Consider the following 24,156-nt stretch of genomic DNA (forward strand, 5'->3'; position numbering starts at 1 on the left):
CGCCCGCTGCTTTATGCAGACATCCGCAGGGTAAACAACCTCGCCGTCGCTTTTATACGCCGCCGTTACGGGCAGCGTCCCGCTAGTGAATAGCGGAGATTGGCCTTAAAGCAGAGCATTATGGGTAAGCAGCCGAGCGGAGAGATAGGCCAGTATAATGCCGGGAATTGTTGACGTTAAACTCTCTCGAGGAGGAGACCCGTTTTCTGTGCCCGCGCGACTCCTTAATTATAATTTAAGGGCAGATATTTGATTTGGTAGCGATAGGCGAGGCTACGATTTTCTCCCTTATTTGTACAGAACTGATTACATTATCTTAGTTCACTTGCTTCCCCCCGTCGTCCAGAACGATGCCTTACGACCCAACCCCCTTCTTTTTTTTTTTTTCTTTACGCCGCTGCTCTGTAGTTTCGGTGTGTTATAGCCATGGAGGATATATATATATATACGAGGAGGCGCGGGACGTCCCGTTATAGTTTTCAAGAGATGAAAGTCTCTCTCTCTCTCTCTCTCTCTCTCTCTCTCTCTCTCTCTCTCTCTCTCTCTCTCTCTCTCTCACACACACACACACACACACACACACACACACACACACACACACACAGTTGCAAATTCATTTTACAGCAGATATTTTGTGTGTGTGTGTGTGTGTGTTTTTAATGGTTCTAAATATCAGCAGTACCCCACCACACAACGTTAATCCTGTAGCCTTTTTAGTTTTTTTTCGGTGGTAGAACTGAAATGGTTCAGGAAGACAACGACTGCTAGAGCGTTATGTTTTGGTTGGAAGAATACAATGGCTGGTAGACTTTACATACATACTGGGTACCCCGAGCACTGCTCAGAATTCCGTTGGATACGATTTAGGTAAGACGAAATGGAATTTTAGATTGGATTTTAAGTCGGCAACATGCACGCCACGCGTTGACTTGAAAGATTGGCTCGTGTGATGGATGTTGTGAAGGGTGGTGAGTGATTGTGAAGGGTAGCGAGTTATTGTGAAGAGTGGTGTGTGATTGTGAAGGGTGGTGAGTGATTGTGAAGGGTAGCGAGTTATTGTGAAGAGTGCTGTGTGATTGTGAAGGGTGGTGAGTGATTGTGAGGGGTGGCGAGTTATTGTGAAGGGCGGTGTGTGATTGTGAAGGGTAGTGAGTGATTGTGAAGGGCGGCGAGTTATTGTGGAGGGTGGTGTGTGATTGTGAAGGGTGGTGAGTGATTGTGAAGGGTGTCGTGAATGATGGTGGGTGAATGTGGTGTTGAACTGGTCTCTTATAGGGTGGCGGAGGTTGGTGGATGATGTGGTGAAGGGAAGCAGGTGCTGAGGCAAGGAAAGGGAGAGGATCAATAAGAAAGGGTGAGAGAGTTAGGGAGATTACGGAGAGGTAAGAGAAGAACGTGAAGAGAGGGACCATATGATTGTAGGGAGAGCTGGAAAGGGTGGCGAGTGAGCGAGCGGTGAGGGGAGGGTTTTCGGGAGATGGGAGGGAGGATGAGAGTCACTAGGGAGATGAGAGTGTGTGTCTGTTGGAGGAGTAGGGAGCGGTGGGAGACAGGGCCAGTTGATAGCGTCCCAGGGGCCGCATTGCCTACCATCCATCAGCCTCCCACCCCACCTGTGGGACCACCGCCTCGCCTCCCTCTGCCCTTACCCCTTGGTCCTTGACCTCTCCATCTTACTCCTCCACTAAGACAAGACCCTTGCTACCCCAAACTCCCTGGAGATTCCACTCATAACCTCACACTAACCCTCACCTTAACCCTCTTGGTATTATCCCCACACCCTCGGCTACAGACCAATCCTTAATCCATTTGAGTTCAATCCCCTTTTAAAGGATTGTAGATGATCCTGTGATTAATATTTCAAGATGTCGTGTTTTGGATGACTTCAGGTCAACGACTTGAATTGCTGGATGGTTCTCACCAGCTGTGGGATTCATGCCAGGTAACCTGGTTCGTACTGGTTCACGCTAGCTGCCTGGCTTACACCAGCTTCGTGGTTCATACTGTTTTTTCGTACTGGTCACCAAGTTTACATCAGCCAAGTAGTTCGCGTTGATCGCGTGGGGTTTATACCTACTTATTTCGTTCACATTTGTCTGCTTGTTAACTTTTTTTTTCGTGCCTTTCCCCTCCTACCTCATACTTGTCTCATTCGTCTGAATTATTCATTTAGATCACTTAGCAAGTATTGATTCGTTCACTTGTTCTCCTCGTAACACTCGTCCATTGGTTCTGTCATTAATGTATTCACACGTATTGCTTTAAGCCCCCCCCAGTCAAGTGGCCCATGTCTGTGTTGATGACCTTCATACACCACCAAACCTCCTCCTCCTCCTCCTCCTCCACCTCCTCCTCCACCTCCTCCTCCTCCTCCTCCTCCTCCTCCTCCTCCTCCTCCCCCTACATACCAGCATCAAGACCCTCCCTAGAAGGACATCAACTGACCTGTGACCTTAGATTCGACCTTACCTGCTTCCCTCCACTGTCCAGAGAAGCCGTTTGTCTACCCTGCTCTTCCTCCCCCACCTCCTCCTCCTCCTCTTCCATTGATCACACCCTCCCCACTCCCCTGGTCAGTAAGAGGCAGCAGGGGGGCCGTGGTACGTACAAACGACGTGGTGGTAGTGGTCGGGAGGGGAAATTGAGTCGTAAATTGCCGGCGAAGACAATCAAACAGTGGTGTATGAATTGCTCCCACTCCCCCTCCATCATGGTCGCTACCTAACTATGTGTAGGCGTATGAGGACGAACACCCCCTCACCCCCCCATTAAGAATTATATAGGCCAGGTGAAGTGTAGTTTACCACCAACCATTTTGTGATCACCCCATTTCCTGGAAGTGTTTTGCTAAATTCCCAGGAGTTAGAGAGTCATGTAGTGGTATGAATTAGGCTCTTCCCGGCAGCGAACAATCCCCCCCCTTTCCCTCCCTCCTTCACCCTGTACATTTGGGCCCGGATGCGTAAGTCGTACACCCGCGGCGGGGTCCGACCGTGCGCTGTGGAGACTGGAAGTTACGTATGTGTGTGTGTGTGTGTTGCCGTAAAGCACCAAGAAACCATCTGCCTTGGAAATTAATCAAGAAATGTGTAGAGAGCAAGAGTCAGTGGGGGTGCGCCCCTGCCGGCCGCCCGTCGAACTATCTGCTCTCGTACAGGATGCCTTGTTTAGCAGCAGCCAGCCTTCCTCCTTCCCTCTCTCTCCCCGGGCATAACTACTTGAAATTAATTAATGAATGTTTGGCTACCCGGCGCCAGAGTTGAGTTATGGTGACAGAGGTTATTGTGCAAAGTTGAGGCACAACATTGCTCTCCCCCGGGGTGTGAGGAAGGCACGGCCATCATCATCATCATCATCTGCCACATATGTTGACATCGCCGTTGATATTAGAACATCTGAGAGGGAATATTGCAAAGGGGGAAGGAGGAGGAGAAGACGTTTGGGGACGAAAGCTCCTGATCCTGGCTTGAATATTTGATGTATATACATAGTAAGGGAGGAGGGAGAGGGAGGAGGAGGAGGAGGAGGGGAAAATAGAGTATTGAGAGTCACTGTCAAAGTTGATTATAATCGGGATTAATTATTATTAATGACTGGATAACCGTAGGATAATCAGGATTAATTAGTGACTGCATAACCTCAGGACGCCTTTCGTGGTATCCCAGCATTTTCAAGGCTGTGCTGCTTAAGGTAGCTGGGAAGTAGTGATGATGGGCTCCTATGCAGGCAGAGTCCGGTGGTGCCTCACCAATCGGGGAGATATGGTAATCGCTGACATAATAGGAAACTCGCACACGTTTCAACTGTGCTTCAGCACTGAAAGAAAAGATAGCGAGAGATGTGGAAGGTCTTTTAGTTGTCTGTGGCTGAAGGACATACATATTGGTTATGACCCACCTCTTTCTCTCCCTTGAGTGGAGGCAAAAATGTAGAAGCGGAAAAGAAAGTTCATTCCAACCACATGTGTGAAGGAGAAAAACACGCTTGAAATAGAGAAGTAATTCGTATGATAATGCTTATATTTTTCTTATATGTACTTGATTACCTTTCTTGCCTTAGACTAGTGGCATCGGGAAGAAATGAACTATGGCCTCCCTTAAACCGAAACCAGATCAAACCATCCACCATTAAACCCCACTAAAGAGCTTCGTGGTTTAGCTTTACCTTGGGGCCTGGTTTAAGCCCCCCACCACCACCACCCCCACTGACAAGGCGTTGCGGTCCTTATCCTACACTCATCTAGTTTGTCCTATTATCCAGTGCACGCCTCTTACCCTCCTGAATGTTCAGGCCCAGATATACCAAAGCCTCCATCACTCCATTCTTCTTGGCCTACCCTTTCCTCCTTCTCGCTCATTCCACTTTGGACTCTTGTATCCTCTTGGTGAGTCTTTCTTCACTCATCCTCTTTGTATGTCCAAACCACTACGGTACAGCTTTGTCGTCCCCGCTCTCTGTACGGAGATTGGTCCGTAGTTCAGCGGCTATAACCCGTTTTCTTTGTAATACCAGATCTTTACGACTACCGTTTTCCGTTCCCTTACGACTTTTGCTTTTCTCCCGCAATTCCTTAGAACAGTATTTGATGAGGTTTCTCTAGTGTTCTGCGCTTATTTTTCAGAGCTTATTGCTTGTGTGTGTGTGTGTGTGTGTGTGTGTGTGTGTGTGTGTGTGTGTGTGTGCGTGTGTCTGTGTGTGATGTACAGTAGCAAAGGAAAGGTAGCCTGTCAAGAGGCACAATAGGTGCCTTATGTGGCGATGAACCACACGGTAAAAGTGGTTGGTGCCTTATAATGCCCTCCTTGCTTGACCTTGGGGCTACTTTGGGTCTTGTAGAGTCATCCCTCTTGACCTTGAATTCTATCGGGTTTTTTTCACGTTTTCTTTGAACTTAGTGAGGTATTGTAGATGAGGTCTGGATGGGGTAGCTCTTCAATTTTATCGGGTTTTCTTCACGTTTTCTTTTAACATAGTGAAGTATTGTGGATGAAGTCTGGATAGGGTAGATCTTGAATTCTGTCGGTTTTTCACACGTTTTCCTTTTAGTCGCCTTCTACGACACACAGGGAATACGTGGGAAGTTTGCTGATTTTATATATATATATATATATATATATATATATATATATATATATATATATATATATATATATATAGTATAACTTCTTCCTGCGTATTTGTGATATTTTATCCATCAAGCTGGCAATGTGGGCCGCCAAGGGATCACGAACTAATTGACTGTCGTCTTGGGCGCGGGGGAGAGGACTCGAGTTCCTCCAAGTTTGGACGATTTACAGGTAGAGGAGGGCCAGCGCTGGCCCCCACCGTGGCCACTAGCGTAATTATGGCCTCCTGACTCCCTACACCCATTGCTCTCCGTCCCTCCTCCCTTCCCCCTGCTCTCCTTCCCTCCCTACTCCTTCCCCCTGCTCTCCTTCCCTCCCTTACTCCTTCCCCCTGCTCTCCTTCCCTCTCTCCTCCTTCCCCCTGCTCTCCTTCCCTCCCTACTCCTTCCCCCTGCTCTTCTTCCCTCTCTCCTCCTTCCCCCTGCTCTCCTTCCCTCTCTCTTCCTTCCCCCTGCTCTCCTTCCCTCTCTCCTCCTTCCCCCTGCTCTCCTTCCCTCCCTACTCTTTCCCTCTCTCCTCCTTCCCCCTGCTCTCCTTCCCTCTCTCTCCTCCTTCCCCCTGCTCTCCTTCCCTCTCTCCTCCTTCCCCCTGCTCTCCTTCCCTCTCTCTCCTCCTTCCCCCTGCTCTCCTTCCCTCCCTACTTCTTCCCCCTGCTCTCCTTCCCTCTCTCCTCCCTCCCCTCTGCACTCCTTCCCTCCCTACTCCCTCCTCTCCTTCCATCCCTACTCCCTGCCCCTCCCCTCCCGTCCTTGTAACCTCGTGTATTAAGAACTTAGTTGCGTAGCAGCGCGCATGACCCAAGGTATTAATTAGTATCTCGAAGTTGTCACAAGTTCGAGGGAGGCTGAAGTTGTAGTAAGTGTGTCATGTTGTCATCACGAGAGAGAGAGAGAGAGAGAGAGAGAGAGAGAGAGAGAGAGAGAGAGAGAGAGAGAGAGATTGGGCCGTACTGTTGCTCCTCCTCCCAGGCACTGCTACGACACCCACTCCCTCCTGACTTGCGAGGCCTCGAGTTAAGACCGTCCCCCGTCGAGTGTCCCAGCCCAAAATCGCTCCAGGGTCCCAACTGGGAACTCGAGGGAAAAGACTTCCCCCCCCCCCCCCCTAATATAGTTGATCTCATGAGGAAGGGTCTGTGAAACGTGAGGAGTAACTTGTGTTTCAACGTGAGCTGGTGTCGTTATTCTAGTTGCTTTTCTAGAATTGCATTTGTCTAGCACGGGCTTGTGTCATCCTTGTCTCTGTGGTGTTGGGATCCTTGTGCTCTCTCTCTCTCTCTCTCTCTCTCTCTCTCTCTCTCTCTCTCTCTCTCTCTCTCTCTCTCTCTCTCTCTTTGAGGTCCTGTGAACCCAAGAGTGGGCTGTGGCACCTCCTCTCCCACCTTATGAGTTAAGGTGATGATGCATCGGGGGGTCGGTCTTCCCTGTTCGCCCAGTGAGGTACGGTGCACCGCCTATGATATGGACTGGCGCCGTGGGTCAGCCTGGGAGTTGTGTGTGGTGAAGGGTAAGCCAGAGTCTTTCCTGACACCCCCCAGTGAAGATGTGAAGTGCTGTGGCCTATGGGTGGCTCGGGTTCCTCCTATGCCACCATGTGAATGGTCACCGTAGACTGTGAGGTTCCATTCACTGCCAGGTCCACCCACTGTCAGGTCCACCCACTGCCAGGTCCACCCACTGCCAGGTCCACCCACTGCCAGGTCCACCCACTGTCAGGTCCACCCACTGTTAGGTCCACCCACTGTTAGGTCCACCCACTGTCAGGTCCACCCACTGTCAGGTCCACCCACTGTCAGGTCCACCCACTGTCAGGTCCACCCACTGTTAGGTCCACCCACTGTCAGGTCCACCCACTGTCAGGTCCACCCACTGTTAGGTCCACCCACTGTCAGGTCCACCCACTGCCAGGTCCACCCACTGTCAGGTCCACCCACTGTCAGGTCCTCCTCATTCTAAACTTACACTCATACAAGCCTGTCTTATCCCATCGTTGCTCCTCGTCTTAATTTTATCACGTCCACTCTCGATCTTTCTACACACACACACACACACACACACACGAACTCTTAGACCAGCTTCTGGGATTTTTCTCTTTAGTGTCCGCTACCAGAAACATAACATCAAACATTCTCTCCCAGGACCCCTTCCACAAAGGGGATCCTAGGGCTATAATCCCTGGACTCCCTATCCAGGGGCTCCAAGGCTGCGCTACTTGAAGTAGCAGGGACAGGTGGGACTACTTTGACCTGACAGAGTTCTACAAGAGTTGTCGGTTAACGATGGTACAGCCATACAAAAGGTGACTCTTCACTCCCGGTAGAACTTCAGCCATACGATGTTTGGCAACACCTATACATGTATGATGTCCCCATGGCTATTTGATCCTTTCTTGTGGCATTTGCCCTTCTCCACACCCGTGGCTCTCTTTGCCTCCCCCCGGTGACATCCTGGAACAGTATACCAAGCGGTTTATGTCCATAGCTACACACGTCTTCATCGCATCTGCTGAAATCTATCAGAAAAGCGTTACTGGAATGAAAGGTCGTGACTTCAGGTGTTTCAGTACGCGCTGGTGATGTGTACGAAGGCTGTGGTTCACCCATGGCTCGATTATGCTCGGGATACGGAGATACAATTTGGTCAATTTGTTGGACGAGAGAGAGCTTGTAGCGTGCGGTGGTAACCCCCGTGTACCGAGAGTTTCTATTGTCATGCGCTCGTACGTGCAGACGCCAGGAATAATGACCGCTGGCAGTGTGCGAGTTGAGCCATGTGTGCAGCTCCACAGAGGCGGAGATGCCAAGGACACAAGTATGAGCGGCACGACCGTGTAGTAAAGGTTATCAAGTGTGCTGGAGAATCGTCAGTTGAGGTTGGCCGACGTTCACTTGTGGTGAGTGCGTCGAGATGGTTACTGCGGCACCAAAGTGTTGTCTGCCTTCTCCAACCCCCTCCCTTGGTAACTGTACTGCTAACGATTATTGCGCTCGTGTCTTCCATTTGCTTGTGAAGGTCGGGACGTGTGCAGGTTTAAACTCGCTGTAGCATTTCCGGGCAGAGCTTGAACATTTTTAGTTTGGCAGCATGATTACACACACACACACACACACACACACACATATATATATATATATATATATATATATATATATATATATATATATATATATATATATATTCCAATGAGTCGACGGGGAAAATGAAACACGTGAACTCATAGGAATATCTTGATCACGCGCAAAATTGTGATCTTTTCCAATATATATATATATATATATATATATATATATATATATATATATATATATATATCCTAAGAACTGTTTTCGTGAGACTCGAACCCAAGACCTTTCCAAAGGTTTCGCGTACCACTCGCTCCACCTAGTCATGTAAGCATCCCACTCCCCGAGTTCCATTTTACCCTCTCCTTAACGCCGTACCTCGACCAATCTCTCTTGATACCTCAGCAAACAAGCCTCTTATCCAAGGTTGCTGATTATAGCCTCCCTCTTAACCTCTCGTGTCATTTTCTCTTTGCCCCAAAGTCTATACAAACTTGAACCCTGTCCTCCACAGAGAAGTGACCACCAGACTATGCCATCACTCGCCCCGGCTCAGAACTCTTTTGTCTTTCACTCTCCCACATCCTCATTGCTTAGTCTGCAGCCACCATCGCGTATCCGACTAACTTTGGAAGTTTGTTTAGGTCCCTTTGTGAAGGAACCATGCGTGACACAGCGACAGGAAACTTTTCGAAGAAAATGGTTTGATCTGTGGCTGGTCAGTCGCAGGACTGTTGACTGACATCAAAAGAGCGTTGGGGCAGAATTATTCTACAAGCAGGACGTGCGATGGAACGCATCGGGCTAGCCTTGGCCTTATGGCAAAATCTTGCCTTGTGCATCCATACAACACACACACACACACACACACACGCGCGCGCGCGCACGTGGGGGATTGCATCAACTTACAAAGGGACCTAAACAGACTCCAGAGTTAGTCTGATACACACGGTGGTGGATACATACCAAGCCACTGTAGTACAGCAATGAGGATGTGGCAGAGTGAAAGACAATCTCAATATGGTCATTCTTTAGCAGGAAATAAGCTGCGGGATTATTGTGTGTGTGTGAGAGAGAGAGAGAGAGAGAGAGAGAGAGAGAGAGAGAGAGAGAGAGAGAGAGACTTGGGAGGTCGACTTCGTCCCCAACCTGTTGCCAGAGTCCCATAATGGGAGAACGTTTAGGGGAAACGAGCTGTGTCTCTTAGCAAATATGCCTCTCAGGGTTTGGTCACCGTACCTCTCCAGAAGCACATAGAGCCAGTGGAGAAGGTCCAGAGGAGAGGAACAAAAAGACGGTACCAGAATTTAGGGAGCATGGACAGTAGGCCGCCCTGGCTTCACGGGAGATGTTGTCACGTCTCTCGCTCTCCGACATGCTAGCTAGCAACACACGCTTCCTCCCCTCCCCATGTCCACTTGTTCTAGTGGCTGGGGTAAAGGGGAGCACTAGATGAAAAATGAAGGGGAGGGGGATGTTCAGGTGGAAAGGGTGATGGGGTGTTGGGGGGGGGCGGTGACCAGAGGGGCAGAAATGGGATGGGCGGAATGAAATAGGAAATATAAAGGGAAGGGGAAAGGCTAAGGGAAAAAGATAAGAGGAGGAGAGATGCTTGAAGGGAATGGGAAAGGTGGGAGGGAAATGGGAATACGATGGAAGAGTGGAGGGGGGAGGGGATGAAAATAACAGGTCCAGTTTAGAGCATATGGCCAGTCACAGACAGACAGACAGACAGAGAGAGAGCCATCACCACGACTGGTTGGGGATGGGGGGAAGGGGACAGAGCGAACCATCACCAGTCACTCTCAAACTCGCATACAGTCACAGTGCGAAAACCTCCCCACACACACACACACGATCACTGTGGTTGTAACTTGTGTGCATAGCACCAGTTGCTTTTATCAAGACCACAAAGCGGAGTGAGTGAGTGTGGGTAATCTCCTTCCCTCCCTCCCCCTCTCGCCACACTATGTCTGTTCCCACTCAAGGAAGTCTTGTCTCTGTAAATTAAACGGCCATTAACACGGGCAGTGGCACGTGATGATGGAGTTATCGCCCTTATCCTCAGCAGACGAGCGAGATCTGTGGAGCTTAGTGGCACGGATAATTGCTGGGTTGCTCTGTGTGTGTGTGTGTGTGTTTGTCTGTATGTCTTTGTGGTGGTGGTGGTGGTGGTGTGTGTGCGCGAGCGCGATTTTATTTGGGAGCTTGGGTGGGCCTGTGTATGCACGTCTTTGTGATATGTTAGTAACCTTCATTTTTTTGTGAGCTGGTGGTATTACGTAGTTGTGCAACAAGTTCAGAGAGTTTTTTACACTATGATACAACTTTTTTTTTTACTAAGCTAATATCTAATGTCTGTATTCTTCATTCTCACTGCCTTGCTTGTTCCATCCATCCGTTATCCTGGTACGACAAGTTGGTTATTCGACATCTTTTCTGACACGTTCCTTTTTTTTTTTCTTACGACATCTGGTTATTCGGCTTGCCATCTATCGAAGAACATGTTCACTGATGACATTGCCAAAGTGTTTAGAAATTTAAAATCGTCTCCCATTACTAACCTTTCCCTATAACTCTTGAATTCTTTTTTCGGTCATCATATTTATCGCTTTTTCTTTATCAGTTCCTCTTCTTTAAGTATTGTGCCCGAACTTGATCATGCGTTGTAAGCGGGTAGGAGGAGGAAGGGGGCTGGAAACCCCTCTCCCCTCTGTCGTCATGTTCTAAAAACATGGACAGAGGAATGAACCCACCAAAGAATTTTTTTCCTCGGTGACACAAACTGGGAGGATGTCGGAATGTACGTGCGTGGTTGTAGCCAGAACGAAAAGAAAGGATCAAGCAGAAGTAGGTGGATGTCTGGTGGAAGAGGCCCGAATGCTTCGAGTGAAACAAAATTGAAGGGAGAAGAGTGGTTTGGAAATGCTCTTGATAGGTAAACCAACTGTGGGACTCCCTCCATTCAAGAATGCGAATTCGTTCATGGTTGATGTGGTTTACAGTGAAAGTAGACTGAAGAAGTAGATGACTGAGTGCTTATGCATCAGGCAGTGAGAGGAGTAAAGAGGAGAGGAATGCATTTCCGTTGGAGCAGAGTGAGGAAGGACCTTGGCAGTTTTGTTGCAAGGGATCTGAGTACAAGGATATGTGGCTTGACAGTCGATTGTATTAACTAGGGGATTGTATGGTCCTGGTGTACGTGACATATGCTGAAAGAGGAATGATGATTGGGAAACTTTGTTGAATATGAGAAGTATCTACGCAAATATGCATGGGTTAGTAAAGTTGGGGGTCACCGGGTTAATATTAAAGGATTATATGCTGATTCACAGATGTGCCGAAATTATGCTGGAGGTGAACGTGTGAAAGAGAGGCTGCTGGTTGAACGCAAGACAATTTCTAGTTGCAGACAGGTGTGAAATTAGGTGGTGGGTGTAGGACGATATGATGATATGTAGTTGAAAGAACTGGTGAAAGAGGCCAAGTCTAGAAGAATGGCAAGTGGGCAGAGATTAAGAAGTAGGGTGAAGATTGGCAAAGAGGGAATGATAATAAGGGAGTGGAAGGGACAATGTTTACAGAGCTTGAGGACACAAGTGAACTTTATGGCAGATAGGAAATAAGGGAGTCCATTTTCTAATGAAACAGGAGAGGAAGTTTGTGTGATACCTGTAGGAAAGGAGTGGGGGGGGATTTGGATGTGTTTGGCACCGTCTTTCCTACCTAGCAATCGGTCTTTCCTGTGTTTGCTTCACGGAACAATTTTCTAGACCGGATCTAATATCCTTTTTCGTTGTTATTTTCCAGTGTGCTATCGCTGCATCTTTTCAAGTAGATCTTGTTTGTGTGGTCTGAAGTGTTTAGCTGGTGTTGTATCACAGTGTAGTGCTGAAGTGTTGTGGATTGTGAGATAAAAGAAAGAGAAAAAAAATACCCCAACACTTGTGCATGGGAAACACAGTGCGGATATTGGGAACACAGAATTTTTGTAAGCCTATCACACAAGGTATATGTTTTTTCTGTTTTTTTTTTTTCTTAATAAACCTTATAGTTAGTAATACATTATTTCTGTTTATTACTTCGTCATGCCACCAGTGTACTATGTGCAGTGGAAAGTTTGGCTTCAGTTTTATAATTTTACAATGCCTTTGATTTACAGCGTTTGTGTGGACAGAAGGACCTATGAGGAAAAGCTGGCTGCAGCTACTGATAAAATAACTGCTCTTAACTCCCAGCTTGTTAAGAGAATCATGAATTGAGCCATCACGTCGTACAGCAACGTTGCGTGAGCTGCGCAGTTTGATAGGCTCCGTAGCGCGTCTGCACATGCGTTTTGGTCGAAAAACTCTTCCCGTTGTAAGTACCTTTACAAATATAGATGTCTCTGTTTCGTCTAGAAATATTTTAATACTTGGCTTACTCGTAATAAAGTCTCAGAGCTAGTGACAACAGCGTTAGAAGGAAAGTATGATTTAAAGCATGGTTTTCAACGAAGTTGCTCATGTCTGACAAATCTACCTCGTATCGTGTATTATAAAATCATAATATATGACGAAAGCAAAGCAGTTGATCATGTTATCTATTTAGACTTTCAACTTTCGATTAAGGCTCCGCGTCAAAGATTACTTCCAAAAACTAAAGTCACAAGGTGATCCATTTCAGAGAGAAACTGGTGACATAGGGTTTGGAGAATGTGTGAAAGGGGAAAGTTTAAAGTGAATGCAAACAAGAGAAAGGCACTGAGATGCAATAGGGCAGTAAGAAGGGATGGTTTGAGTGTGAGTTTAAGCTACATGGATCTGGAGAAGGTAGGGTGCTTTAGATATCTGAGGATAGATATGGCAGCAGGTGGAATCATGTGGGCTGACATGAGTCACTAGGTGGAAGAAGGGCTGAAGTTATGAGATGCATTAAGGAGGGTGTGGAAGGAAAGATAAGCATCTGAAAGGGCAAGTATAGTTGTCCTGATACTTGAATTGAAGCATATCTTAGGACTTGTACAAGAGAGAAATGCTTGAGGAAGAAAAATGTCATAACATCGGTTGGTTGTGTGAGGAGTGTTAGAGAGGTGTGTTTGTGAGTATAGAGTGGTTGAGAGGGCCAATCAGGGTGTGCTTGAAATGGCTTGAGAATAGAGAAAGGGTAACGGATGAGTGAGGGACAGAAGGATCTGTTTCAGAAATGGAATTTGCTTCACAAAGAGTTGTCACCTGTGGCATGCTACAGGGTTCTGATCTGGATCCATTACCCTTTTTGGTATATGTGAATGACTTATTGAAAATGGACTCTGAATGTTTACAGATAATTGAAACATAATGAGGGAAAGGAAAAGTGGGGAGGATTGCATCCACTTACATGGGGACTAAGACAAGACTTGAAAGTTGTACTAATAGTTGGTTCATAAAATTCAATGAAAGTAAATGTAAAGTAGTGAGGATGGGTCACGGGGCTAGAAGGCCTCATTATAAATATTATGTAGCTGGAAATAAGCTGCAAGAATGAGTGTGAGAGAAGAGTCAACTTTATCCCTAACCTGTCACTAGAGTTCCACTTTAGGAGAATAATTATGGAGACAAATTGTCTACTGGCAAATCATTGAATTGCATTCTGTTTCATGGATAAGGAGACATTAATCAAGTTGTTCATTTTCTGCATAGAGCCAGAACTAGACTATGATTTAGAATTTGGTCACCACACCTAAAAAGACACAAAGAGCAAATAATGAAGGGTCAGAGGACAACAAAGAGGGAATAGTACAAGAATTAAGAAAGCTGAGTTAAAGAGAAAGTCTAGTCGCCTTAAGTTTGCCCTCGGAAGAGAAGAGTGGTTGGTGACTTAATCACAACCTTTAAGTCTTCGAACTAGAATGATGATGTAGACTGTGAACAGTTCTTCAAAAGATGTGTGGCTGGAACACCCAGAAAACGTAACATATTCAAGCAAGAGATTTGTTAAAAAATAAGAAGTAAAATACTTTTACAGTATAAGAGTAATGGACAAGTGTCATAACCTGAGTAAGGAAACACAAAATGTGGACAGTATATAGAAGTTAAAAAAGATGCATGATCGAGAGGGTTGAGTAGATGGAACCCCATATGCATGATATAGAGGATTGAATAGATGGGACCACATTTTTGTAAAACTTCTTCCTTATGCATTACATAGGGCCACATGAGTGTAAAACTCCCTACCTGTGTATTACAAATAATGTAGCTAATTATGTTAGGTAATACTAACATAATTATTACACCTCTGCTAATTATTGTTCCTATGAGAATAGCCAAAATGCCTATAAGCCTATATATTAACGTACTTGTTCACTACATATATTTTATCTCTTTAGTCAACATAATATTTTAAGGGCCTTAATTACATCCTCAATTTTTCCTCAGGTGTTGTGCTTCACAAAACAGTTTTTCAGATGACATTCACACCCTTTCTATTGCATCAGCTGTCTTTGGTCATGACATCATTCTTTAGCAGTTATCCAGACCAAAGACTACATACAGAAAGACAGGAAGGCTCTTGTTTCGTGTGATTCCCAAAGCATTAATCTTTGTGACAGCTCGGTAGAAAGTGACAGTGTCATTGTATCATTACCGTTGTCTTTGTGTTTACATTGAAATTCGGTAAGAAATGACAATGTCAGACTGTTTTAAGACAAGAATGGGTGGAACATTGCCATCTATTTATCTCTGATACCTGTTCCCTCTTCAAACTCCCTTAAGGGGGTGGCCAAAGCAATGGTCTCTATATCTAGTGAACTCCAGGGCCACTTCTAAGCCTTTCATGCTTCACCCTTAACAGGCCACTAGCAGAGGGCACCTTGAGTGTGTCTTTGCATAGGTTCCTAAAAAATGTTCCTCTTTACTAATTCTACCTATTGTTCCTACTGCTTACTTCTACTAAATGCTCCCACCTAATGTTTGTACCTACTACTACTACTACTTAATGTTCCTGCCTGAATGTTCTTACCTCCTACTTCTACCTATTGCTCCTACCATTTTGCCAAAAGGCACGGCTAGCACATAGTGCTTACATTAGGAAAATCTAGAAATATGAAGAATGAGTTGTCCGAATTAGTGTCGTCAAATGTTATTTGTGGTAGGGAAAGATTGTGAGTTTGTGGACAGAGTGCTTATATGTCATTTGAAAAAAAAAAATGGTCTACACAATTTTTCAATTTTGAGGGACTGTGTAATATATTTTGGTATTCTTTATGATTTTTTGTGTTTATGAGCTTATGAAATTCATTGCAAAGAAATACAAATATACATTGATAGTTTATGAATTACTTGATTCTCAGTATTGCACAAAAACAGCTTCTCGTATTTAAAGTTTCTTGCTATAACCATTTCCTATGTAAAACTTGTATGGTGTCTCATTAGTACCATGTATTAATCAAAATATCCACATGATATAGGGTTTGCTGAAGAGAGAATAGGATGAAATGTGGCAAGGTGTCTGGAGTGGATGGTGTTAATCCATTTCTGCCAACTGACTTCTGTCGCAAGTGGACATGATTCTTCTGAGCTCCTAGTTCACCGTTGTGATATGAAGAATAATGCCTACCTCATGACTTGGCTCTCCTAGCTGTACCAGGAAATTGACCTGGAACTTGCTTATTAAGGAAGAAGGTGAGTTCTTTTCTTGTTTGTTCTGCATTTTGTTAGAAAAAGTGCATTTAGAAATTAGGAGGAATAGTGAGGCATTAAGAAAACTAGATGTTAGGATGAATCAGGTGGGAAAGTGATGCGGGCTATGTTACTGCAAAAATATTCATTGTACGGGAGCTTGCATCACTGATGATAGATAAGGTAGAGCACTTTGGAAGATAGGTTAGTTGCTGTGGAGACAAAGTTAGATGATATATGTAACTTCCAGCCTGCTAGGAAGCCTTGTTGACTAATAGAAGTTCTGGAAAGGGAGATTATGACACAATCCTGGAAGACAGGATGATCAAAGCACCTTTCTGCTTGGGTATTCATTGTTCAGGAATCAGGACTAGTAGTTCTGTGTTCAGGGGAAGAGAGAAATTTGTGATTTCCTGGTGCAAAATGGGAAGATATTCTGGGAAAGTTTGATAACATTGTCTCAAGCACTCTCAAGGATTTGACATTTGGCCACATTGAAACATGATATAGTCGGTGGGAAATCAGAAGTTTTAGCCAAATACTGGGATCTCATCTGTAAGTTCAAAGAGTGCCATATGAAGTTAGTTATATTGGGACTGCTGCCTAGATATGACATAAGTCCCTGTACCCTCACTAGAATACTGGGGATGAATAGTAGAATTGAGGTTCCCTGTATGGAGGAGGAAATGTCTTTTATATAGATTTATGGGATCATTTTAGCAGAGCTAGGAGCCTTTTTGGGAGCGGGGGGCCGGAAATCCTCCCCTCCTTGTATTAACTTTCTAAAATGGGAAACAGAAGAAGGAGTCACGCGGGGAGTGATCATCCTCCTCGAAGGCTCAGAGTGGGATGCCTAAATGTGTGTGGATGTAACCAAGATGTGAAAAAAGGAGAGATAGGTAGTATGTTTGAGGAAAGGAACCTGGATGTTTTGGCTCTGAGTGAAACGAAGCTCAAGGGTAAAGGGGAAGAGTGGTTTGGAAATGTCTGGGGAGTGAAGTCAGGGGTTAGTGAGAGGACAAGAGCAAGGGAAGGAGTAGCAATACTCCTGAAACAGGAGTTGTGGGAGTATGTGATAGAATGCAAGAAAGTAAATTCTCGATTAATATGGGTAAAACTGAAAGTTGATGGAGAGAGGTGGGTGATTATTGGTGCATATGCACCTGGGCATGAGAAGAAAGATCATGAGAGGCAAGTGTTTTGGGAGCAGCTAAATGAGTGTGTTAGCGGTTTTGATGCACGAGACCGGGTTATAGTGATGGGTGATTTGAATGCAAAGGTGAGTAATGTGGCAGTTGAGGGAATAATTGGTATGCATGGGGTGTTCAGTGTTGTAAATGGAAATGGTGAAGAGCTTGTAGATTTATGTGCTGAAAAAGGACTGATGATTGGGAATACCTGGTTTAAAAAGCGAGATATACATAAGTATACTTATGTAAGTAGGAGAGATGGCCAGAGAGCGTTATTGGATTACGTGTTAATTGACAGGCGCGCGAAAGAGAGACTTTTGGATGTTAATGTGCTGAGAGGTGCAAATGGAGGGATGTCTGATCATTATCTTGTGGAGGCTAAGGTGAAGATTAGTATGGGTTTTCAGAAAAGAGGAGTGAATGTTGGGGTGAAGAAGGTGGTGAGAGTAAGTGAGCTTGGGAAGGAGACCTGTGTGGGGAAGTACCAGGAGAGACTGTGTACAGAATGGAAAAAGGTGACAACAATGGAAGTAAGGGGAGTGGGGGAGGAATGGGATGTATTTAGGGAATCAGTGATGGATTGCGCAAAAGATGCTTGTGGCATGAGAAGAGTGGGAGGTGGGCTGTTTAGAAAGGGTAGTGAGTGGTGGGATGAAGAAGTAAGAGTATTAGTGAAAGAGAAGAGAGAGGCATTTGGACGATTTTTGCAGGGAAAAAATGCAATTGAGTGGGAGAAGTATAAAAGAAAGAGACAGGAGGTCAAGAGAAAGGTGCAAGAGGTGAAAAAAAGGGCAAATGAGAGTTGGGGTGAGAGACTATCAGTAAATTTTAGGGAGAATAAAAAGATGTTCTGGAAGGAGGTAAATAGGGTGCGTAAGACAAGGGAGCAAATGGGAACTTCAGTGAAGGGCGCAAATGGGGAGGTGATAACAAGTAGCGGTGATGTGAGAAGGAGATGGAATGAGTATTTTGAAGGTTTGTTGAATGTGTCTGATGACAGAGTGGCAGATATAGGGTGTTTTGGTCGAGGTGGTGTGCAAAGTGAGAGGGTTAGGGAAAATGATTTGGTAAACAGAGAAGAGGTAGTAAAAGCTTTGCGGAAGATGAAAGCCGGCAAGGCAGCAGGTTTGGATGGTATTGCAGTGGAATTTATTAAAAAAGGGGGTGACTGTATTGTTGACTGGTTGGTAAGGTTATTTAATGTATGTATGACTCATGGTGAGGTGCCTGAGGATTGGCGGAATGCGTGCATAGTGCCATTGTACAAAGGCAAAGGGGATAAGAGTGAGTGCTCAAATTACAGAGGTATAAGTTTGTTGAGTATTCCTGGTAAATTATATGGGAGGGTATTGATCGAGAGGGTGAAGGCATGTACAGAGCATCAGATTGGGGAAGAGCAGTGCGGTTTCAGAAGTGGTAGAGGATGTGTGGATCAGGTGTTTGCTTTGAAGAATGTATGTGAGAAATACTTAGAAAAGCAAATGGATTTGTATGTAGCATTTATGGATCTGGAGAAGGCATATGATAGAGTTGATAGAGATGCTCTGTGGAAGGTATTAAGAATATATGGTGTGGGAGGCAAGTTGTTAGAAGCAGTGAAAAGTTTTTATCGAGGATGTAAGGCATGTGTACGTGTAGGAAGAGAGGAAAGTGATTGGTTCTCAGTGAATGTAGGTTTGCGGCAGGGGTGTGTGATGTCTCCATGGTTGTTTAATTTGTTTATGGATGGGGTTGTAAGGGAGGTAAATGCAAGAGTCCTGGAAAGAGGGGCAAGTATGAAGTCTGTTGGGGATGAGAGAGCTTGGGAAGTGAGTCAGTTGTTGTTCGCTGATGATACAGCGCTGGTGGCTGATTCATGTGAGAAACTGCAGAAGTTGGTGACTGAGTTTGGTAAAGTGTGTGGAAGAAGAAAGTTGAGAGTAAATGTGAATAAGAGCAAGGTTATTAGGTACAGTAGGGGTGAGGGTCAAGTCAATTGGGAGGTGAGTTTGAATGGAGAAAAACTGGAGGAAGTGAAGTGTTTTAGATATCTGGGAGTGGATCTGTCAGCGGATGGAACCATGGAAGCGGAAGTGGATCATAGGGTGGGGGAGGGGGCGAAAATTTTGGGAGCCTTGAAAAATGTGTGGAAGTCGAGAACAGTATCTCGGAAAGCGAAAATGGGTATGTTTGAGGGAATAGTGGTTCCAACAATGTTGTATGGTTGCGAGGCGTGGGCTATGGATAGAGGTGTGCGCAGGAGGATGGATGTGCTGGAAATGAGATGTTTGAGGACAATGTGTGGTGTGAGGTGGTTTGATCGAGTAAGTAACGTAAGGGTAAGAGAGATGTGTGGAAATAAAAAGAGCGTGGTTGAGAGAGCAGAAGAGGGTGTTTTGAAATGGTTTGGGCACATGGAGAGAATGAGTGAGGAGAGATTGACCAAGAGGATATATGTGTCGGAGGTGGAGGGAACGAGGAGAAGAGGGAGACCAAATTGGAGGTGGAAAGATGGAGTGAAAAAGATTTTGTGTGATCGGGGCCTGAACATGCAGGAGGGTGAAAGGAGGGCAAGGAATAGAGTGAATTGGAGTCATGTGGTATACAGGGGTTGACGTGCTGTCAGTGGATTGAATCAAGGCATGTGAAGCGTCTGGGGTAAACCATGGAAAGCTGTGTAGGTATGTATATTTGCGTGTGTGGACGTGTGTATGTACATGTGTATGGGGGGGGGGAGGTTGGGCCATTTCTTTCGTCTGTTTCCTTGCGCTACCTCGCAAACGCAGGAGACAGCGACAAAGTATAAAAAAAAAAAAAAAAAAAAAAAAAAAAAAAAAAAAAAAAGGAGCCTTTTTGCTAAGGATAGACTCCACTTGAATGGAATAGGAAAAGCCAGTCTTAGCAGAGTGTTACATGAGAATAATAGTTTTTTCTGATAAATTAGTTAGGGACTCGGAACACAGGAAATCAAAAGAGGGATTAAGGATTAGAGGCAACATGGCAAGATAGTTAACCTAGAGTCATAGACTTGATGCAGGATAGGAACAAAGAAGGTCAGACGCTCTGCAGAATAGAACAGCATGGCTAGTTCTCAGGTTATAGAGGTCATAACCTCTGGTGCCACTGCTTGGGAACAAGGCAGGTTGGGGAAAAGGTAGATTGGAGCAGCAGAAGATCAGTTTCCAGATGGAAGCAAGGAACAAGGTAAGTAGGCAACATAATGGAACAGTTTGTCAAAGTTACAGAATTCATTTGTGTAGGCAGGATCCCCAGTGCCTCTGCTGCGCATATACATACCACCAGAGAAGCGTATCATGTATCAGATTGTTCGTTTAACTGATGGAGTATACAAAGCAAATTTTCAGAGTTAGAGACAACTGTTTTGGAAGAAAATAATGATGTAATTGGTATTTCTGAATCTTGGCTAGATATTACAAATAAATCTTGCCAAATGCGCCATTTCTGGGTACACTATATTTAACAGTGATAGGGGATATAAGTAGGTTGTGATGTATTGCTGAAGTCTTTGCTGAAGAATGTTGTTGCTGTTTATAAATTGACTTCATTTTTGTAGAAATCAAAGATAAGTTTCAAAAGAAAATAACTAGGATTAGTTTATAGGTCCCCAGCACAGACACCATGGGTAGCAGTGAAAGAGATTCGATCATATAAAGACACTCTGACATACCATTATCTTTCCAGTAGCATGGGCCTTGGGCTTTACTGAAATCTGCTTGACAGTGCCCTGATACAAATGGTTGATAAATCTACCTGTGACAAGAATGTATTAGATTTAGTTCTAACTACATATGAGGATTTGTTAACAATGTTGAAGTCAGAGAAAAGTTTGCTACAAGTGATCACTTGCAAATTACCATTGAGTTACCTTTCAGCATTGTCTGTAATGCTTTCAGCATGAGTTACAACAAAGCACCAAATTTTAGACTTGCAAATTTTAAAGACCTTCGCATTGCTCTTGACAAGCAAACTTGGGACATTATAAATGAAAGCACTATGGATATAGCTTCAGAGTGTAGCAGTAATGAGTTCAAAACAGTAGAAAGAACATTTGTGTAAGTGCTTAGTAGATCTCTTTTTCCATTATGATGCCAAAATGGTGGAATAATGATATAAAGAATTTTCTTGTGCTGAAGGCTCCAGTCACAGACAGAAGTCCCCACCCTGGCCGGGCCTTCTATGTCACACGGGGAATACTGAGGTAGAATTCTTTCTCCCCTACTTCAGGGATAATATGTATGTATGTATATATATTTATTTATTTATTTATTTTTTTTTTTTTGCCGCTGTCTCCCACGTTTGCGAGGTAGCGCAAGGAAACAGACGAAAGAAATGGCCCAACCCACCCCCATACACATGTATATACATACGCCCACACACGCAAATATACATACCTACACAGCTTTCCATAGTTTACCCCAGACGCTTCACATGCCCTGATTCAATCCACTGACAGCACGTCAACCCCGGTATACCACATCGATCCAATTCACTCTTTTCCTTGCCCACCTTTCACCCTCCTGCATGTTCAGGCCCCAATCACTCAAAATCTTTTTCACTCCATCTTTCCACCTCCAATTTGGTCTCCCACTTCTCCTCGTTCCCTCCACCTCCGACACATATATCCTCTTGGTCAATCTTTCCTCACTCATTCTCTCCATGTGCCCAAACCATTTCAAAACACCCTCTTCTGCTCTCTCAACCACGCTCTTTTTATTTCCACACATCTCTCTTACCCTTACGTTACTTACTCGATCAAACCACCTCACACCACACATTGTCCTCAAACATCTCATTTCCAGCACATCCATCCTCCTGCGCACAACTCTATCCATAGCCCACGCCTCGCAACCATACAACATTGTTGGAACCACTATTCCTTCAAACATACCCATTTTTGCTTTCCGAGATAATGTTCTCGACTTCCACACATTCTTCAAGGCTCCCAGAATTTTCGCCCCCTCCCCCACCCTATGATCCACTTCCGCTTCCATGGTTCCATCCGCTGCCAGATCCACTCCCAGATATCTAAAACACTTTACTTCCTTTTTATGTATATGCAGTGGAATTTATTAAAAAAGGGGGTGACTGTATTGTTGACTGGTTGCTAAGGTTATTTAATGTACGTATGACTCATGGTGAGATGCCTGAGGAGTGGCCGAATACTTAATTAGTGCCATTGTACAAAGGCAAAGGGGATAAAAGCAAGTGCTCAGATTACAGAATAAGAGCAAGGTTATTTGGTACAGTAGGGTTGAGGGTCAAGTCAATTGGGAGGCGAGTTTGAATGGAGAAAAACTGGAGGAAGTCAAGTGTTTTAAGTATATGGGAGTGGATCTGGCAGCGGATGGAACCATGGAAGCGGAACTGAATCATAGGGTGGGGGAGGGGGGCGAAAATCCTGGGAGCCTTGAAGAATGTTTGGAAGTGGAAAACATTATCTCGGAAAGCAAAAATGGCTATGTTTGAAGGAATAGTGGTTCCAACAATGTTGTATGGTTGCGAGGCGTGGGCTATGGATAGAGTTGTGCGCAGGAGGGTGGATGTGCTGGAAATGAGATGTTTGAGGACAATATGTGGTGTGAGGTGGTTTGATCGAGTAAGTAATGTAAGGGTAAGAGAGATGTGTGGAAATAATAAGAGCGTGGTTGAGAGAGCAGAAGAGGGTGTTTTGAAATGGTTTGGGCACATGGAGAGAATGAGTGAGGAAAGATTGACCAAAAGGATATATGTGTCGGAGGTGGAGGGAACGAGGAGAAGTGGGAGACCAAATTGGAGGTGGAAAGATGGAGTGAAAAAGATTTTGAGTGATTGGGGCCTGAACATGCAGGAGGGTGAAAGGTGGGCAAGGAAAAGAGTGAATTGGATCGATGTGGTATACCGGGGTCGACGTGCTGTCAATGGATTGAATCAGGGCATGTGAAGCGTCTGGGGTAAACCATGGAAATTTCTGTGGGGCCTGGATGTGGAAAGGGAGCTGTGGTTTCGGGCATTATTGCATGACAGCTAGAGACTGTGTGTGAACGAATGGGGCCTTTGTTGTCTTTTCCTAGCGCTACCTCGCACACATGAGGAGGGGGGATGTTATTCCATGTGTGGTGAGGTGGCGATGGGAATAAATAAAAGCAGACAGTATGAATTATGTACATGTGTGTATATGTACATGTCTGTGTGTGTATTGTATGTGTACATTGAGATGTATAGGTATGTATATTTGATTGTGTGGACGTGTATGTATGTACATGTGTATGGGGGTGGGTTGGGCCATTCCTTTCGCCTGTTTCCTTGCGCTACCTCGCAAACGCGGGAGACAGCGACAAAGCAAAATAAATAAATAAATAATAAGTTTGTTGAGTATTCCTAGGAAATTATATGGGAGGGTATTGATTGAGAGGGTGAAAGCATGTACAGAGCATCAGATTGGGGAAGAGGAGTGTGGTTTCAGAAGTGGTAGAGGATGTGTGGATCGGGTGTTTGCTTTGAAGAATGTATGTGAGAAATACTTAGAAAAGCAAATGGATTTGTATGTAGCATTTATGGATCTGGAGAAGGCATATGATAGAGTTGATAGAGATGCTCTGTGGAAGGTATTAAGAATATATGGTGTAGGAGGCAAGTTGTTAGAAGCAGTGAAAAGTTTTTATCGAGGATGTAAGGCATGTGTAAGTGTAGGAAGAGAGGAGAGTGATTGGTTCTCAGTGAATGTAGGTTTGCGGCAGGGATGTGTGATGTTTCCATGGTTGTTTAATTTGTTTATGGATGGAGTTGTTAGGGAGGTGAATGCAAGGGTTTTGGAAAGAGTGGCAAGTATGCAGTCTGTTGTTGATGGGAGAGCTTGGGAAGTGAGTCAGTTGTTCGCTGATGATACAGCACTGGTGGCTGATTTGTGTGAGAAACTGCAGAAGCTGGTGACTGAGCTTGGTAAAGTGTGTGAAAGAAGGAAGCTGAGAGTAAATGTGAATAAGAGCAAGGTTATTAGGTACAGTAGGGTTGAGGGACAAGTCAGTTGGGAGGTAAGTTTGAATGGAGAAAAACTGGAGGAAGTAAAGTGTTTTAGATATCTGGGAGTGGATTTGGCAGTGGATGGAACCATGGAAGTGGAAGTGAATCCTAAGGTGGGGGAGGGGGCGAAAGTTCTGGGAGTG

General features: G+C 45.0%; 1 long non-coding RNA gene across 2 annotated transcripts in view; it reads left to right on the top strand.

The window, feature by feature from the left end:
• LOC139756114 (uncharacterized) overlaps window positions 1-24,156 on the top strand; it is a 562,112-nt gene that overhangs the window by 535,240 nt on the left and 2,716 nt on the right. For both annotated transcript variants that reach the window (XR_011714263.1, XR_011714262.1), the window contains exons 6-7: window positions 12,350-12,546; window positions 15,614-15,827. This is a non-coding gene — a long non-coding RNA (uncharacterized lncRNA). The remainder of the gene's footprint in view (window positions 1-12,349; window positions 12,547-15,613; window positions 15,828-24,156) is intronic.

The sequence above is a fragment of the Panulirus ornatus genome, chromosome 20 (genome assembly GCF_036320965.1).
Source record: "Panulirus ornatus isolate Po-2019 chromosome 20, ASM3632096v1, whole genome shotgun sequence".
Taxonomy (NCBI): domain Eukaryota; kingdom Metazoa; phylum Arthropoda; class Malacostraca; order Decapoda; family Palinuridae; genus Panulirus; species Panulirus ornatus.